We start from the raw sequence: 14,619 nt of genomic DNA, 5'->3' as shown, positions 1-14,619 counted from the left end.
TCGCTGATGTTATTTATGCTGAGCTTCCCCTCGTTTGAGAGGCGAGTACAGTTGAGAGGTTATCTGCAATGGGGAGGAAGTTTAGCACTTGAAGATGCTCTTGTAATGTGACAAATTTCAAGATGTCTCATCTGTGCTGCACCTAGTCCAGGGCAACACCCATTCTGAGACACGTAGGCTTTGTAAATTAGAAGTAAATACAATGATAATAATAATAAAAAAAGGTTCAGATGGTTGCTATGGTTGGCTAAAGAAACAAGGAAACAAACAGCACCAACAAGTTTGCTGTTTCTCATGCAGAGAATAAATGATGTGAGAGAATGGTGCCTGCTTCAGTTGTGTTGTCCAAGGGTGTGCTGCTGTCAAAATGTAACTGTGCAAGCAACGCTGCCCGTGTGGATAGTGCTGTTCACATGCCTCAGTACACTGCCTTTGGGGCACACCTAGTAGCCTATGTGCAGATGTCATTTATTTTAGATTTAATAAAGTCAAAATCTGATTTTTTTAGTAAATCTTTATTTTAAAGTGTAACTTAGGCTCATAGCTCATGTTAAAACACCATCCATCTCTGCAAAGATTTGTACAGATACTTAGTACTTAAGTACCTTCATGCCCCTGGTTTTGTGTCCTTATATCAGTAGGCTTTCGAGATGGAAGAACCATGTGTTACATCTCTTTAAACACAGACTTATTTTAATTCCTTTCAAAAATGCTAAATGAAAGGCTAACGTTTATTCTCTTTATCCCGATGAATTTAATATTTATCAGGGCTGTTTTCATAGTGGTTATTCAGGAAATATCACAGAGCATCTCACTTGCTGGATATTCATGATACAGCTTCTGCTAGTCATACAGGTTGAAGTAGTTCTAAGCAAGAAACACTTCTATGAAAGTAAAATTTGATCAATGCAAAGGAAAGAGATGATGCAATGGATCCAGAAAGATTAGTTTGGGGGTTTTATAAATAAAAACTCTGGAGTATGTGTTTCCCTTCTGTTTTCATAGCACCAGATACCTACTAACAGAGGTGTCTCATCGGCCCACGAGGAGACTTTGCTTTCAGCTAGCATCTCCCCATCAGCAGTCATCATCACACAGCATAAAAACGCAGGGGAAAAATGCTGCACAACGCAGAGTTTTGTGCATGCCTCGAGAACTCGGAGACTTGCTTTGTATTCAGTTTTCCCGCTGTTATAGTAGAGGGAAAACATAGACAGGTTGCCCAACTGCTGCGGGTGAGTGACAATAGAACGGCAGGAGTAACTGCTGTGATTTTGTTCTGTGCTTGCCCTCTTACCTATAAATATTGTTGACCATGGTTTTTTTCTGATTAAGGTACCTCTTGTCACGGTGCTTGTAGAGAGATCAAACAGAGTCTGTTTGCAGGGCCCTTCAAATGTTCCTAGAGTTTGTCTGAGGCAAGACCTTAGCCACAATGTGCCAAGAGTATAAAGGGAAATATGATCCACTGCGAGAAGCCGCTTTGTCCCTCTTCCTGCTGCATTAACCTGAATTGCAGGAGGATGCAATCCCAGTGTAAGTAAGTGTTTCTGACAAAACTAGACCAACACCCAGGGGGGCTGCATAAATCCTTCAGAAGCTGTGGAGCAACATTTAATGACTTCCAGAGAGAGCACCGATTTCAGACTCAACAAACACCTCTCCCCGAGGGAAATAACGTTTGGAGCTGTGTCATCATCGAGTTGTGACACAGAGGCACTGTGGAATAGCCCTGTCCCTGCCCGGGTCCATGTTCTTCCCCCTTTTGTTCCGAGTGGGTTGGCCCGGTCCCTGCTGGCGCCTGTATGGCAGGGAGGGCCCCGGAGCCTTTTGGTGGGTGGGTGCTGGAGAGTCAGGAGGAGCAGAGGAGGAATGAGGCGAAAGGCTCCTGCAGCCAGAGACACTTCCCGCCAAGAGCTGGTTCAGTGAGAACCCGAACGGCCTCACATCCCTTCTGGTAACATTCCTAGCGTGGAAGAGCCGGAGGGGCTGGAGGAGGGGCCACTTGAGCCTGAGGATTCCTACCAGAAGGTAAAACTGTCCGTGGGCAGCGCCGAACAGCGAGGGGGCCGGGTGCCTTGGGAGGGAGGGGATGCAGCTCTGTTAGGCTTAACAGCTTGCGAGTGGTGCCAGAATAAAATATGGGCACTTTTATTCCTGAGCGCCAGGAGGGTGTTTAAAAGCCTGCGTGTAATTCTGTTTTCTAGATGAAGAGAATGTTGCTAACGTGTGTGCAAGTCCACATTTTTTGTGAAGCTGCCAGGAAGAGAGGATAACGGGACAGAGTTTGGACTGTTTTTGATTGCTGTTGTGTGGGAAACAAGGCATTCCTGTGTCTTAGGGACTTCTTAGGATAGTGTGTTAGCCCTGGTTGCTTTCTGATTACTCCTGGAGATTTGCTGTGTAGCAGTAAAGTTTGAGTTAATTTCCAGTTTTCCTGCCTTGGAGCTCAGAAACGTGTTTTATAAGTTAAAGAGCACTGATTTTCCTGAAAGTGGGGTGTGTTTCTATAAAAAAGGGAGAAATTGAAAGTTTAATAATAACTCGAGGTCTAGGTTAAATGGTTCAGATGAGATGTTTATGTAACAGAGCAGAAGCATACATTTTATTTCAGTTTGAAGTAATCTTCCCTGATGAAAAATGTGCTGGAGTAATTCAGAGAACACCACCCACCCACATGATGAGAACTCTAGAATAAATGTGTCTTCCAAAAAATAACCACAATTGTTTGATGAAAAAGAAATACTTCCAAGTGACTCCTCCCGCCTCAACTCAAGAGATTGAGCTTGACAAGAAGGATATCTCTAATTGGGAAAGGTCTGATCTATACAGATGACAAAAGAGAATCGCTGCAGCTGACAGGGCCCTCGCAGAGGTCCCGTTGCTATGGCAGCCTCATCACAAGGCATTAACGGTTGGGAAACCCTCCTTACCTCTGTTTGCACTCGGGCGCAAAGGGAGGAATGTGAAGAGGAGAAAGGGACCGATGACTAAGAAAGGCAGGTTGTAACAAGTAAATTGAAAAATAACCAATTAAAGTGTCATTATTGCCACAAAGGGGCTTGTGAAATCTTGCAGGTGCTTATAAAAATACAGCCTATCTGGATAAATTGCTTTGAGTGTAGTGTTGCTAATTGGAAATACTTTTCTGTATCTCCTAGCACAGCGTCTTTACTTTTTGGTTTGAAGTATTCTCGCCTGTGTTTCTTGCACTAAATATTCCTAGAAAACTCTAGTTGGTTGGTTAACATCCTTTGGAATGGCATTCCAGTGGAAACATTTATACTGGCATTGCTGAGAAGTTCACTGCCGCTGACAGCTGCCTGTGTGATATCTAGCCGTTGCATGTCGTGCAGGGGCACATGACAGGTACTTACAGCAAGCAGTGCTCCCATCTTCAGGGTCCAGTACTAATTTTTTAGTGGAGGAAAAGCTTATGTGGGCTACTCTAATTTTCTCTTTACCTAATTGTATTAGGAAATCCATTGCATGGTTGTCACGACACAACAGGTGTTGATTTCCTCTTGATATACTGTATTTTAGGGAAAATCATAGTGTATTTTTTGTAGATCCTGCGTCAAAGTGCACTGGAAGCAAAACTTCTGCCAGTGTCACCGTCTTATGTCTAGTTGTGATATATTGAAATGGGAATGTGGGGAATGTGAGACATTCTGTGCCAGTACTTGTTTCTGCTGAACTGACTTACCTGTCCTCAGTTAAGAGTAATTATTAGGAAAAATGCAGCAGGACCCTGTCTGAAACTGAAGAGATGGAGGAGAACTGTTGGGGCAAGTCTGTGGTTCTCACACATTTGTAACGGGCTCCATCCAGGATTTGTGTTTAATGTTTATCAGGGTGATGTTTGGCAGAGTGCCTTCTGCACCAAAAGATATGTCTGGAATTTGACTGGAATTTGGACTTTGAAGTCCACTGACTTAACACCAGAGTCTCTTTCCTGAGCAGCTGCTGTAGAAATGAAGAAATATGATATACAGCACTATTTTGTGATCATGAGGTTTGAAAAGACAACCTGGAGCGTGAAGTGGGTAGGTTTCAGTTACACGCTTGTGCTAAAATAGAAGACCATGCAGATGTGTTAGTTCTTTGGACAAACGTCTGGGATGTATGGCACTTATAACAAGACTTCCTATTGATAAGGAGGAAAAATAACACAGAGCAAGAGGCAGCCTTGCTTTTTCCCTGGCCCCGCTGGTGCTTTGACATTCACACAGTCTGGAGCTGGCCGGGTTGTTCTGGGCTGTTTGCAGAGGTCTCTGAAATGAGTATCCCAAGTCATTTGCGTATGACCTAAAATGTTAAGAATTTGACTTTTACATGTAGGATTTGGAGAGATTTGTTATGCAACAGATGGCTCTGTTGTTGCTTGGAGTTCTGCGCAGTACTCGTGTCTTGGCTGGGAGATGCTGTTTCCCAGCAGGGTCGGAGGCAGCCAGAGCCTCCCGCAGGCCTCGCTCCGCAGCACCCTTGAGCTGCCGCTGCTGGGCGATGGAGTGGGGGGACACCGGTGTCACATGAAAATTGTCACATGGCCCTGCCTGGTGAGAAGCATCCCCTTCTGCTTCATCTCTGTCATCTCCTTGCTCTTCATCACCATAGTGATATATTGCATCAAGGTCATTTTGCTGAAATAGTTTTCCCGTGGTAGCTGCAAATCTTGATTTTTATACAGTGTCGAAGAGGGAGAGAAAAAAAAAAAAGAGAAAAGTTGGGGAATATCTGTATGTGTTGGTTCTGATGAAAATAATCTGAAGTACGGGGAATAAGCCAGCTAAGAGTGAGGCATGCCTGCATGGGTTGGCCTGCGTGGTTAAAATTTTGTATGTCAGCATTGAGAAAACTGACAGATTGAAAACAAACAAACAAACAAACCAAAAAAAAAGAAAACCACACACACACACACACACAAAAAAAGGATTACCACAAAAAATGAGAGGCTCTCCTTTTAGCAGAATATATAATGGTGGTGTGATAGTTATTGTAAGTTATTCTATTTGAAAGAGAGAGCCCTTTCTCTGCATTAACTATTCACTAAGTGATGTCCTTTGATATTTCCACTTTGAATTTAGTGCAATATAAATATGCTGGCTAGAATTACAAACCAGGAATTCCTGAGAAATGACTGGATGCAGTCAAATCGGAGCTTTCAATTATCAGTGACTCTGGAGTTCAGCAATGCGTTTGGGAAGAAAAACAGTCGAGGAGAAGCTGCATTTCCTTAGTTTCTATCTTGCTGCTTACGGTGACCTCCTGCTGGAGGCGATTGCCCGAGGTCTGCTGGGGAGCGCTGGGGTGAATCAAGGACAGAACCTGCTCTTTAAAACATTATAGGATCAGAGTAGTTTGAATAACAGTCAATTTTAAGTTTAGTTTGCTACAAGAGCAGACTGTATTCAGTAAAGGAGAAAACATTCTCTGCTCAATTTACTCTTAGCATGTTTTCCTATATGCTCCAAGCAGTTTATGATCTACCAGGGATTCACTAGCATATACAGTGCTGCTTTGTCTATATGTTGGATTTTTGTCGGCTGCCTTTGTTTTATGTTCTCTTTTATAGTGATATGTACTTTGCATGACTTCATGCTTTGTCTGTTCCTTTCCCTGTCCCTTTTGCAGCTTTTGTTTTCAGTGTTCCTGGGACCTTCCCTCTGAACCAGGTGCAGGCACCAGAACAGAGGTGACGCTTTGCCCCGTTGCACGCTGCAGGTTGCACCCCTCCCAAACAGCTTTTTGACAGGAAAACAGAAAGAGTTTTTATGTTAGAGTGACAAGAAAATCGGGCTGTGGTTAATCAGGCCCTGCAGGGCTGGGAGTGTGAGAATTAGAGCTCTGTGCTCGGCTCTGCTGCAAACACTAATACCGATCCCAGGTGAGTAATCCCATTCTCCTGCTTGCTTCATCACTAGAAGGTGGTTTGTGTGCTCTGAGCAGGTCAACAAGGATTTTGCACCGAGCTGTTTTCTCACACCTGACCTGTGCTACAGGGCCCTGCTGCTGTATCGTGTCCGTGGAAATGCCAGTGCTGCTGCAGCAAATCCGAGCTCCAGGATTTCTCCTGGTGTTGCAGTTAAACTGCCTCAGTGAAGCACGTGAAGAAGCAGTGGCTCTAGGATGAATTTTTCTTTTTAATCGTGGCAGTCCTAAGAGCAAATCTTTACGCTCTGAGCTGATGTAGCTGTACCAGAAAATTGGCCTAATTAGTCTGCAGTTTTAGGCCAGACCAGAGCTGCCTAGGAACAGCCTGTTGCATGTGTAAAAGCTGCCTTTTTTCTAAGGCCCATTGGAACAAGTTGTAAGGTCAGAGGGCCTGCTGAAGTCATTTTGCTTGACCTTCTGTTTCCAAAACCATAGAGATTTTCCCTGGATACCAAATAAAATCCGATCCTTTGGGAAATTATTCTGTCTTTTCATGAAGATATCAGACAGACTGTAAGGCTTCGAGTGTCCCTGCTTATGCTAAGATTACCCTACCTTCCTAGAAAGTTAATCTTACTTAAGGTTAAATTTATCAAATTCAACCTGATGATTTTGTTGTAACTTTTATTGAAAAGCTCACCTCTGCCTACTGTTATTTCCTTTCTTTACCTTTAATTACCTCGCCTTTGTGGGCTAGTCGTCTTTGAAACCTCTTTCTCAATAAATGACTTATTGAGAAATAAGTTATATTTCTCTTCCTTATAGTATGAATAAATGAGGCTCTTCAGGTTCTCATTTTAAGGTTCACATAATTTTTATGACTCCCTACTGAGCTCTCTTCTGTAAATCCATGTGTATCCACTGATCAGTATTTGAGGAATATTTTTGGCATATGTAGAGTCAGAAACAAAACATCATTCCCCCTTTATATTCTTCTTATCAGGAGGGATGGCTGTTTTGGTTATTATGAGAGCTTTTTCTAGGAGAGCATTACTGATCATCTCCAACTGCCTCTCTTGCATCCACCACACATCGTTCAGTTTTGCAGGACCCTCTTTTCTTTATTTTCAAGAATTTTGTGTTTGATGAGGACTGTCCTGGTGCAGTTACTGGGTTTGGACAGCGGTAGCCCGTGTCACCCCTGCGCCCCTGGCTCTGTTGTTAGGACAGGGTTCGTGCTCTTGCCTGGCCGGCACCAGAGGCTCCTGGTGGGGCTGGTGGGTGGAAATGACCTGGGAGGTGCCTGGCCCCTGAGCGCCCCCCGCCAACACATCCATCTGCCAGGGATCTGCCTCACGTTTTCTTCACGCTCTTGAGTACCAGTTATTGAAGTCTCTTGATTAGTACATGTTGACGCTTCACAAACACTGTTTTAAAAATTCTTGTATAATTAACAGTATCAAGCAGGAAAAAAACCCTCCATTTTGGCTTTGTTAAATACATGTTAGAAAGATACACCAACTCAGTACTTCTGCCTTTTCTGTATCATCCTTAAAGATTTTTGCCATCTACTGTTCACAATAGCTTGATCAATAATTATCAATAATTCCTTTTTTTTTCTTGCCATTCTATAATAAGGGCTCCCACTGTCTCTAAACATATTGCCCATAGTTTTTTTGCTAGTTTGGCTTTAATTCTCAGTTACCTTCCTGTCTGACTTGATGATGCAAGAATTGCCATTCATTTCTTCTATTCTTTTTTTAGTTACTATCTCCATTTTTATGCTTTTTCGGAGCATAAGTATATAGACTGGTGCAACTGCTCTGTATTTTAGAATTTTGGAGATATTTTGTATTTTGGAGATATTAAATATGATGCCTTAAAAATTCTAAGATTTCTTCTTTTATAGTTTCTTTAAAGTTTAGGAATAAGTTCCTTAAAAATGTCTGTATATGGACATACCACCCTTACATGGATGCTCCAGGCCTGTGCAGTCCAGGGACAGCCCAGACACATCGGTGTGTAGATGTAACACTCCATTCCTATCCATCTACAAATGCAGCCAGATCATGATTGGAACTGACTGCTAAGAAGTAGAATAGCAAATATCCCTTTTAAGCTGCATTTCTAATATTTATTTACCTGCTGTCTGGTGTGGGCTGCTCTGGTATATGGAATAATCAGAGACTTTTAGATAGGAAGGAGGCTTCTTACTGACTCTTTTCCAGCAAGGTTTCCAGAGGTTGAAGTCAGTTACAGATAGTTCTGTCCACTGAGAAAGTTGTTTCTGTTGAATACCCTGGATATTCTCTCTCTGGCTTCCAGGACACTTCCGAGTATTTTGGAGGTTTATTCTGGGACCACTGCACACTGCACTTGGTCTTTAACTAAAGCATCTGCTTCACGTGTATATGTCAAGCTTTGTTACTGGAAGTCCAGCCAAAGGGACAGGCCAAGGGAGTTGCAGTCACTTTGTGCAGAGGGTTAAAAGGAGGACTGTGTTTTTATTTTGCTTCAGAACTCACATATTTCTGATAATTTGTCAGTCTCATTATCACCTAACAAAAGAAAACATGAAAGTGACTTGGAAAGCGTGAGATTTCTGGTGTTGAGGAGCGGGTTGCAGATTTGGGACATTACATATCTGGTACATAACCCATTTGCAAGACTTCATGCTGTTCTCTTGTGCCACATAACTCATGTCCAGCAACAAGCCAAGCTAAGGGTTTATTTAGTTTTCAGTGTGCTGCAAGCTGCAGAGAGACCATTCACAAAGCTGCAGAGCTCAGCAATCCTCGGCAGCAGCCCTGCTTGTCCATAGTAGCATTTTCTGGCTGATCGAAGAAGAAAAATGTTATACCAGAATTAGGCAGGCTGCTTTGAAAAGGGCCTTGGCACTAGGGTGAATTTATCATAGTTTTGATTCTGGTTGCTTTCAAACTAATTCAGAAATACAAATGTGGCTGTAATCAACTTCTTTATGTGAATTAGCTTTTTACATCAGAAGTCTTTGCTGGACAAAGACACACAAGATGAAGGGGTATTTAGGTGTAAACTGTTCTGTGAAGCCTAAAGGTTACAGAAGACAGAAGTTCGCGTCTGTGCTTAGGAACTGGAACTGCTCCAGCAGTGGTAACAAACAGAGGAGAGATTAGACCAACACTTTCTGTTGGGAAATTCAAAATAAAAGTATCCGTGCAAGAAACACTCAATAAAGGAGAGCTGAATGGTGATGTTAAACATGCTACATTTTACCCTCACCTAAATAAAGAGATAATGAGGTCAATGAGACTAGATAGCAAATCCTGTCGATGTGTTTACCTTTTACATCAAATCAAAACATACACATCTAAAATAAATACTTAGTCTTCCCACTTTGCAGCGTATACACAAATCTTAACAAAATGCAGCACATGTGTTTCCTCAGAATTCTCTGATTCACTTGACGTTCAGAGATTGGGGTTCTCCACTTATTAATGCCAACCCTAGATTTTATAAAAGCAAGTGTTGAAGCCCTGGCATCAAGGCTGTGCCAGCTGTTGCTTTATCCCTCTGTGCAGAGCAGAGTGTTCAAACTGGCCCTGGGCACCTTCCTTAGGTGAGCAGCATTACCTGCCTTGCCATGCCGACCTCTTTGTATTAACCATGTAGATAGTACCTGGATTTTGGTCCTGTGCATAGCAGTGGATGGATTTACCTGGTGAAGATGGGGCAGACACCTTCCATACAGGAGCTATTTTGTAGCTAAGTGTATTTCCCTGTGTGTGCAACCACTGGACATGGCAGGAGCGCGAGAACTGGAGACTTGCACAGCCCCAAGTGGCCCTAGGGTCTCACTGAAAGGTGAGTTGAACTGATGGCCGTGTGTTCACCTGAGGTGAGCGCTGGTTCTTGAGGCCAGCAGAGCAGCACAACTGAGATTGAGCCTGGAACGTGATGCAGGCCTTTGCTAAAACCTCTAACAACTTCCTTGCCTGGAGCAGCAACTAATCAGCATAAGAGTATGTTGACCTAATGAACACTGGTACTGTGCAAAATATGGCTCTTAACAGACAGGCAATATTGTATTAGCAGGACGTTGGCTACCACTTTGGGGTTGCTAGAGGTGCTGTGTGTGATAATAGGAAACCTTGCATGAATTAACAGTGAAAGTGTGGAGAGCTGCAGTTCTGGCTCAGTGCAGCAGTTGGGAAAGTTCTCCGGGGTTTTCAGATCTCTTGCATGTTCTCATTTGGATTTAGGTTCAGGATGAATGCTCCATTTTCCACTTTTCCTTTAATGTGATGACTTGCATCCCATTCAGCCTGGCTGCCTGAGACTCAAATCCAGGTCCTCAGGGAACAATTTCAGTGGATGAGCAGTTTGCAAAACAGAATGTCCCTTTCTGAAACTGTCAAAGGGTTGGTGCAAACCTGGCTGGGCTTGAGCAGCATCCAAACTCTCTGGCCTTTCTTTCTAATCTCTAACAAAGAAATCACACCAACTACAATTGGGTAGTTGAAACTTTATAGATATGTCTGTCTTTTTCTCAGACCTCATGTGAGTTATTTATACCGGGGGAGGGGGAGAAAGGGCTAAAAATCTGGGATAATGGAATATTGGCATCATTTGACACCTTGCGCAATGGGGCTCCTGCCTCAGTGTGTCTGCCAGTGAACACAGAGGGAGTTCTGCTGGCAAGGAATTCAGGACAGAAGTTAGGCTTAAAGATATATATCAAACAAAAGTTATATATCAGATAAGGATTTATCCTACTCACGTTATTTTTAAAGCTTAAATGAAGTTATACTTTCCTTCCTTTGGTGTGGAATAAGAATCAAAAGGTTGATTCTGGCATCCTTTGTGAGGATCTGCTCCTTTATTTTTGTATTTGAGCACATGTATTTGTAGCGACCTGCTAAGCAGATAAGAGTCTAGGAAAAATGAGTGGACAGTTAAAGCCAGGATGTTGTTAGAGGGAAATGTTGGTTCTCAGAGTTTGTGTCGTTCCACCCGCCTGTGAGATCAGCACAGCCTGCAGAGAAGAAAACAACCGGAGTTGATATTGTACGAAACATCAAACAGGGCTAAAAGTTCTGCGACCTCTGCAAGTCATTAGAATGAAGCTTCCCTGCAAATGTAGGCTTCTGCTGCAGTTCCTGTTTTACAATTCATGACATTCCTTAAGGGGTTTAAAATACAGGTTGGAGTTATTCTTTAGGCTGCTCCTTCATTCTTAAGAGAGTTAAGAAATCAGGTCATCCTCCTCAGAGTTGTGGTAGAACTAAATATTTGATGGGATTCAGTTGTCAAACCAGAGCCATTATTACCTGTATAAAAAAAAAAAAAAAAAAAAAAAAGAGAGAGAGAGACAAAGAAAGAAAAAGAGCATCTTAGGTGTTTTCTTAGAACTGCATGGCAGTTTTTGTGGTATTAAATGCTGCTTTGAAAGCAAAGGAAGGGCTTCTACATCCTTAGTAGATATTTGTCAGGTAATTGCTAAGATATCTTTGAATATTGGGAGTGACTGCAGCTGTGCAAATGTAACGTAGCAAAAATGCACTTGACTGTGTCTCTTGGCCAACAGAAAATGTCTGTCGGTGATTAGTTCTTCTACCAGACCTACCGGCATGACAGCTCTCCTAGGGGGATTCCTGTTGTCCTTCCTGGCTCTCACTCACTGCTGTTCTGGAAAGGAGGGCAGAAGTGAAGGCGTGAGTAATACATCTTAAGCTCTTACATTCACAGAAGAGGAAAACATTTATAGAATAGATCAGAGTTCTACAAGCAGCCATAGTATAAAAATTAGGCTTGTAGGAGACAAGGGCAGAGTAAGGGGCTGGAGTCTGGATACTAGGGTGGGCATTGGCCTCTATAGGCCATGATGATGGGGTTCAAGCTGTGTGTGTGCTCAGGATCACATTACATCTGCCTGCCCGTAGCTGTATTTGTGTTCTTTGGGTTGGAATCAATCCTGGTCACAATTTCCTGAGGTGCCACGGTTGCCCTCCCTGCCCCTGTGAGCTGCAGCCCACCCAGCAGCGCTTCTTAATGAAATGAACCCAGGTTGGTGTTCTGTGCGCCGGGGAGAGGCTCAGCTGCCAGCACGGAGAGAAGGGGGCGTGTGGGCAAACTGCGTTGCATTTAGCTGGGCTTTCCCTGTCTCTCAGCTTTAGGTTTGCCTCTTAACTGCACCGAGGGCTGCAGGCGGGTGCGCACGGCGGGGTGTGATGTGCAGCCTGTGGGACGCTCTGCCCTCTCCTTTTCCAAACATTCCCTAGGGGTTTTTGCCTCTCCAGTGCAGGGAGCCTCCGAAGCTCTCTGAAAGCAGCACAGTAGCTTTTAGGATGCATTGAAGACTGGTTTAATCAGCTGAGGAGGATTTGTATGTTTTGTATATTTGTATATTGAATCCTTGATTTGTTTCTCCTAAAAATGACCTGACTCTTTAAGACATGTAAGATGTTTATAGTAACAGAGAAGTACTTGAATCTAGGTGCCCTCTTCTAAAGCAGCCTGAAGAAAGATTGGATTTGGAAAAAGATGTGATTTGGAGAAAACTAAGTGGACTGTTTATCTAATGATCATGGCACGTGAAAGACCCAATGATATTAGCACTGGATAGTCCAGATACAGGTTGTTGTAGGACAAGGGACAGCTCAAGCTAGCCGTCAATGCACAATTTTATTGTGAATAAACTGGAAAACAAGGAATAGGAATGTTAGAAGCCTGGATCATCACTGATAGGGTCGCTTCACCGCGCCCCAAGAATTGATACCTTTTGCGGGGTGCTGATGAAATGTGGCGTTTGATGAAGACTTTGGGGCAATAAAACTTCCTTGCTTACAGAAAACACACTGAAGGTCAGACTGGTAGAAGAACAACAGTTAAAAACCTACATGTGTGTGTGAGTGATGTGCATTATCCACACACCTTTGCTTGTTGTGATAACCTCACAATATAAATCTCTTCACTGGATCCTAACTACCTTTCTTAAAACTGCTCTGCCTTAGTTGAGCATCAGGATCTTCAGTAAGACTTATTTTTTTGGTAAGACCTGCTTCATTGGATAATATTGATGTACCGACTTCTTGGAAATATATTTTTCTAATGTACTTTTTTAATGTGCTTTTTAAATTACTGTTTTTCTGCTTGGATAAGATCCTTTCCGGCAGTGATTCACCCTTCTTAGATTTTTTTATTATTATTATTTTGGTTTTGTATGTCATTAACTATGAGCTGTTCCCGGGACACAAGATTTGGCATTGTCTGTAGGACAAATAAGCCTGGAATCACTTGTGACAAGCAGCTCTGTGGGCCCCACTTTGCTGAAGAACCTTAGCAATGCTCAAAAGGGGTTTTCTTTTTTTTTTTTTTTTTTTCCCTGCAACAGATACTTAAAGAATTCCTATTCCTCAGTATTTATAAAATTGCTTCTGTGGTATCTCTGAGAAGCAAAAAATGAAAAATAGATTTTCAGCTTCTGAGCATTGAGCTGTCCAAATTGGAGATGTATCTTTGAGCCCCATTCAGTGTTCACAGCCCTGTGTTCCAGTTATGCAGTGTCTGTTCTTCTGTGCACGTCCGTGCTCCAGATCGGAATCGCTGTGGCTTGATGCCAGCATTATGTTTCAGATAAATGCAGAGTTTCCTCATTTCCTCATTCTAAATCCCAGTCTTGAATGGAGCTGATGGGACATCTCGGAGGTTAAATCATCGCTACAGAGTCAGCACCAGAGAGGACAGCCAGTCCTGAAAATGGTAGAAACGGAATCAGCAATGAGGATGTTTTTCCATCTCAGCTGAGTATTGGTGCTGCTGCTGCAAGTGAGAGGCAACACTCTGACCTTGATTCTCCTTGTCTGATCTTCCTCTGCTTGCTGTGTCTGGTACTGGCCTCTCCTTTTCTCCCTTTCACCAGACTCCTGGTAACTGCTACCACTGCTTTGGCCTGGTAGTGGTGTACACCCATGGTGCACAGACCACTAAGGGCAATTCATCCTGCTGTTTGGTGGAGCTGAACCAACAGCAAAGGTTGTGTCTTTTTAAGAGAAGTGCAGGCTCATTTGCAAGTAAAGAATGTCTGTGTAGCTAAATTAACAGCAAACTGACTCCCCTCCTCAGGGCTCCTGTGACAGAAAGTCCTAGAAAGGAATTGTCCTAAAAAGACCATAACAGACGAGTAGTATCTGCAACAAAGAGTCTCTATGAATAGTTATTGTTCCTGACAAATGTATTTTAGTTTGCCTCAGTAGATGTAAGAAAAGATTGAACTTCATAATAAGTTACAGTTGCAAGTATAATGAAATAAGAAACTATGCGATGACGTGTTGCAAATGGGCTACAGAATAAGCAGGTATTTTGTGCATATCATGTTTTATCTGATATGGAATATTTTTTTGAAAAAGGATTTGAGGTTAACTTGTGAAGAAGTCACAATTTTAAAAAACTTATAGAATTCAGAACTTGTTACTAATCAAGGTTATTTTTTAGGGTTAATTATTTTATATTTAAAAAATATTTTAGAAAGATTGATGTGGACTTCACATGTTTAGTTTCTCATGCAAGACAGTGAATACATCGGTTGCTTTGCCTATCTAAGGATAAAAATCACATTAATATCTGTATTGCTGATTTTTCCCTGTCCTCGATATAGCCCTGAAATCTGATCAGCCCGGTTGATTATGAGTATCAATGTATTTAAGAGAGTGAATGACTCAGAGGATTTGGATTTGGGTAATGGGATCTGGAGTATTTAGCATCTTT

General features: G+C 42.6%; 1 protein-coding gene across 10 annotated transcripts in view; it reads left to right on the top strand.

Annotated features, from left to right (window-relative positions):
• ABLIM1 (actin binding LIM protein 1) overlaps window positions 1–14,619 on the top strand; it is a 156,659-nt gene that overhangs the window by 99,713 nt on the left and 42,327 nt on the right. Inside the window, exon 1 of one of the 10 annotated variants that reach the window (XM_026050757.1) lies at window positions 1,894–2,031. The exons of the other annotated variants lie outside the window; for them this stretch is intronic. The gene's annotated coding sequence lies outside the window, so the exon portion shown is untranslated. Of the gene's footprint in view, window positions 1–1,893; window positions 2,032–14,619 lie in introns of those variants that run through there. 10 annotated transcript variants of the gene reach the window in all.

The sequence above is a fragment of the Nothoprocta perdicaria genome, unplaced genomic scaffold (assembly GCF_003342845.1).
Source record: "Nothoprocta perdicaria isolate Ctin4 unplaced genomic scaffold, notPer1 scaffold_7, whole genome shotgun sequence".
Classification (NCBI taxonomy): Eukaryota; Metazoa; Chordata; class Aves; order Tinamiformes; family Tinamidae; genus Nothoprocta; species Nothoprocta perdicaria.
Note: the sequence above shows the minus strand (reverse complement) of the source record. Positions and strands in the feature narration are given on the sequence as shown.